Below are 4977 nucleotides of genomic sequence, written 5' to 3'. Positions count from 1 at the left end.
GCAGAAATAACCTGCCGCTCCATTGCCTGGCACAAGACAAGTGCAGAGGGGTGACTTGAGCAGCCACTGCTGGCGGAAAAAGCCTACTGCACCTGGTATTCCCAGGCGGTCTCCCGTCCAAGTACTAACCAGGCCTGAGTCTGCTTAGCTTCCGAGATCAGACGAGATCAGGCGTTTTCGGACTAGTATGGCCGTAGGCGCTGGCCCCTGCCTTTTCTCCCTACTTCAAGGCGTGCTGGCCAGCCACATTTTCTTTGTTGCTCTTTCTCTTTATCCCCTTTGGCTTTTTTTTCTCTTTTCTCTTTGCTCTTCCTCCTCCGTGCGTGCTTCCCTCCCTCCGTCTCTCCAGCTGCCTTTCAGCCAGCCCTTGCCCACCAGGCTCCTGTAGTCTCCCACATCCCCACACAGGCGAACTGCAAGCCCTCCCCCTGCTTCATAGGGCCGCAGCCTGCATTCTCTCATCCTTCCACACTCCTCCACCCCTCCATTTCGGAATGCCGGGCACTGACCAGTGGGGTACCGCACGGATCAGTACTGGGACCGCAGCTTTTTACAATCTATCTTCAGGATATACAAGATGGTATTAGCAATAACATTCGCAAATTTCATCAGCTGGGTGGCAGGGTGAAATGTGATGAGGATGTTAGGAGATTACAGGGTGACCTGGACAAGTTAGGTGAGTGCTCAGATGCATGGCAGATGCACTTTCACGTGGATAAATGGATCCTTATCCACTTTGGTGGCAAGAACAGGAAGGCAGATTACCACCTAAGTGGAATCAATTTAGGTAAAGGGGCAGTACAGAGAGATCTGGGGGTTCTTGTACACCACTCAATGAAGGTAAGCATGCAGGTACAGCAGGTAGTGAAGAAGGCTAATAGCATGCTGGCCTTCATAACAAGAGGGATTGAGTATAGAAGCAAAGAGGTCCTTCTGCAGCTGTACAGGGCCCTGGTGAGACCACACCTGGAGTACTGTGTGCAGTTCTGGTCTCCAAATTTGAGGACAGACATTCGGGCTATTGAGGGAGTGCTGCGTAGGTTCACGAGGTCAATTCCTGGAATGGCGGGATTACCTTACACTGAAAGACTGAAGTGACTGGGCTTGTATACCCTTGAGTTTAGAAGACTGGGAGGGGATCTGATTGAGACGTATAAGATTATGAAAGGATTGGACACTCTGGCAGCAGGAAACATGTTTCCGCTAATGGGTGAGTCCCGAATCAGAGGACACAGCTTAAAAATACGGGCTCGACCATTTAAGGCAGAGATGAGGAGAAACTTCTTCACCCAGAGAGTGGTGGCTGTGTGGAATGCTCTGCCCCAGAGGGCAGTGGAGGCCCAGTCTCTGGATTCATTTAAGAAAGAGTTGGATAGAGCTCTCAAGGATAGTGGAATCAAGGGCTATGGAGATAATGCAGGAACAGGATACTGATTAAGGATGATCAGCCATGATCATATTGAATGGTGGTGCAGGCTCGAAAGGGCAGAATGGCCTACTCCTGCACCTATTGTCTATTGTCTATTGTCTATTGAGGCCAATCTCAACTTGAAGCAACTTGAGTTGGGAGCTTCAAAGTAAAATGGAATAATGAAGAGGGTCATGTGATCTGTACAAGCTCTATCTGATGCCAAGCATTATTTTGATTTAATGAACTGTAAATTTGTAGCAACTTTGACAGCCAGTACAAATCTTGACTGGAAACTTTTATGGCCATTTAAGTGGACAGAAATATGATATAACCAGTATCTGTTGATTTCTTTGGATTCATCCTACCTTTCTTATAAATGGAGAGCAATAATATGGTGAAACTACCTGCTTCATGCCAGCCTTTCCAAAATATGCTGCTTGACCAAAAATTTCAAAACAATATCTACAATAATTTTGATTTACATTTCTTGCCAGTCATAAAACAAATCCGACAGTTTGTTACTATCTGTATTGATAGTTGCTTGGATAACTACTGAGATAATACAAGCTTCAAATAAAATAAGCTATTACAACTGAACATTCTCTGAAAGATCATTCTTCATTATCACTGAATTAAGGAAGGTTTGAACATACCTAACTGAATCTGGACTCTTAATATGCTCTGGCAGCTGGCTAAGGCATTTTTAACCTCCTTTAACTGGGAGAAAGTTAATTTTCTTAATAAAAAATGATATTCTGATAGGTCTAGCCTTCACCTTTTCTTGATAAATTTGTTGAGCAATAACACAGCAAAAAAGATAGACCCTGGCATTAACTTAGAGACTGCGTGTAGGATCATTGGTGGGTGGGAGGTTTATCTGAAGCCAAGGCCATTTTAACACCCAGTCTCCAATTTGGTTTTTCAAAACAGACTGTAGATTGAGTGGGAATGACAGCAGGCCCCCAAAAGACATGGATCTCTGCATCAGCATCATTTGGATGTAGTCCTTTTTCACTGATACCGAAGTTTCCAAATGATAACTATGAAAAAGAGAGGCTATGAAGAATATGTATTTTAAGCTACATGTGAAAATGAGCCACTTTTTCAGTGTTTCTTGGCTGAAGTCAATATTAATGGATTCATTGTATTTGTGTTTCTCTTGGAATTCCAGATGACTGCATTTCTTTACACTGTTCTTTTTAGACACTGCCACTCTGCCACTGCACAAAGCTGTTGAGAAGTTGATTAATTGTTTTCAGCATATATCAGTTGTCGGCATTTTCTAATCAATCTGCTTGAGTGGCAGTATCTAAAAAAAGCAATGTAAATAACTGTGGTCATCTGGAACTACAAGAGAAACTCAAATACATTGAACCCATTAACAGTGACTTCAGGCAATAAACAATGAAAACTGAGGAGAAAAAACTGCAAGAACTGTGAAAGCTGCAAATCTGAAACAAAAACAAAAACCTGAAGATGGGTCACTGGACCCAAGACGTAAACTCTGATTTGTCTCTACAGATGTTGCAAGACATGCTGAGATTTTCCAGCAATTTCTGTTTTTGTTGTGATACTGAATAACTGGTTCATTTTCAGGAGTAATGTTGAAAAAATGTTATATCATAGATGTACACTTTTCGTTATTGGCATTTAACACTGAGTTCAACAATTTCAGACCGTAATCTCCGCTCCTTTGTTTCTGCACAATAGATGCTATTGATGATTTTGCTGCTGTCCTCTTTTACGCGACATCGCTTCCAACCCACCCCTGCTCCCTCCACCCCAACACCACCACCTTACACCCATTACTCTGCCTCAGTGTTTGCTTAAAACCTGTTTTCATGATAACATTTTCCATTTCGGATGTACAATAAGACCATAAGACCATAAGACATAGGAGTGGAAGTAAGGCCATTCGGCCCATCGAGTCCACTCCGCCATTCAATCATGGCTGATGCGCATTTCAGCTCCACTTACCAGCGTTCTCCCCGTAGCCCTTAATTCCTCTAGACAACAAGAATCTATCAATCTCGGCCTTGAAGACATTTAGCGTCCTGGCTTCCACTGCACTCCATGGCAATGAATTCCACAGGCCCACCACTCTCTGGCTGAAGAAATGTCTCCGCATTTCTGTTCTGAAATGACCCCCTCTAATTCTAAGGCTGTGTCCACGGGTCCTAGTCTCCTCGTTTAACGGAAACAATTTCCTAGCATCCACCTTTTCCAAGCCATGTATTATTTTGTACGTCTCTATTAAGTCTCCCCTTAATCTTCTAAACTCCAACGAATACAATCCCAGTATCCTCAGCCGTTCCACATATGTTAGACCTGTCATTCCAGGGATCATCCGTGTGAATCTCCGCTGGACACATTCCAGTGTCAGTATGTCCTTCCTGAGGTGTGGGGACCAAAACTGGACACAGTACTCCAAATGGGGCCTAACCAGAGCTTTATAAAGTCTTAGTAGTACATCTCTGCTTTTATATTCCAACCCTCTTGAGATAAGAGACAACATTGCATTCGCTTTCTTAATCACGGACTCAACCTGCATGTTTACCTTTAGAGAATCCTCGACTAGCACTCCCAGATCCCTTTGTGCTTTAGCTTTATTAATTTTCTCACCATTTAGAAAGTAGTCTATGCTTTTATTATTTTTGCCAAAGTGCAAGACCTCGCACCTGCTCACGTTAAATTCCATCAGCCACTTCCTGGACCACTCTCCCAACCTGTCAAGATCCTTCTGCAGCCGCCCCACTTCCTCAGTACTACCTGCCTGTCCACCTAACTTCGTACCATCGGCAAACTTCGCTAGAATGCCCCCGGTTCCCTCATCCAAATCGTTAATATATAATGCGAACAGCTGTGGCCCCAGCACCGAACCCTGCGGGACACCGCTCGTCACCGGCTGCCATTCTGAAAAAGAACCTTTTATCCCAACTCTCTGCCTTCTGTTAGACAGCCAATCCCCACTCCATCCCAGCAGCTCACCTCGAACACCATGGGCCCTCACCTTGCTCAGCAGCCTCCCGTGTGGCACCTTATCAAAGGCCTTTTGAAAGTCTAGATAGACCACATCCACTGGGTTTCCCTGGTCTAACCTACTTGTTACCTCTTCAAAAAATTCCAACAGGCTCCTCTAGCTTATCTCTCCATGCTTCAGGCTCTCTGCCTTTATTCCTGATGAAGGGCTTTTGCCCGAAACGTCTTTTAAGACTTTTTAACTTTTCTAGCACTATCTCTTTCGTAATGGCAACCATACTCAACTCAGCCCCGTGACACCCTTTAATTTTTGGGATATTACTCATGTCTTCCACTGTGAAGACTGACGCAAAGTACTTGTTAAGTTCTCCTGCTATTTCCTTATCTCCCATCACTAGGCTTCCTGCATCAGTTTGAAGTGGCCCAATGTCTACTTTTGCCTGTCGTTTGTTTCTTATGTACTGAAAGAAACTTTTACTATTATTTATAATATTACTGGCTAGCCTACCTGGCTAGCCTACCTGGCTAGCCTACCAATCACTGGCTTGAAATGTTAACCAACTTTCTCACTCCACAGATGCTTCCCA

General features: G+C 44.2%; 1 non-coding gene across 1 annotated transcript; it reads right to left on the bottom strand.

Moving 5' to 3' along the window:
* Positions 1-80: 80 nt before the first annotated feature.
* LOC122539652 lies at positions 81-199 on the bottom strand. The gene has a single exon (XR_006309134.1). It is a non-coding gene; the product is annotated as a 5S ribosomal RNA (ribosomal RNA).
* Positions 200-4977: the final 4778 nt, after the last annotated feature.

The sequence above is a fragment of the Chiloscyllium plagiosum genome, chromosome 2 (genome assembly GCF_004010195.1).
Source record: "Chiloscyllium plagiosum isolate BGI_BamShark_2017 chromosome 2, ASM401019v2, whole genome shotgun sequence".
In the NCBI taxonomy this organism is placed as follows: domain Eukaryota; kingdom Metazoa; phylum Chordata; class Chondrichthyes; order Orectolobiformes; family Hemiscylliidae; genus Chiloscyllium; species Chiloscyllium plagiosum.
Note: the sequence above shows the minus strand (reverse complement) of the source record. Positions and strands in the feature narration are given on the sequence as shown.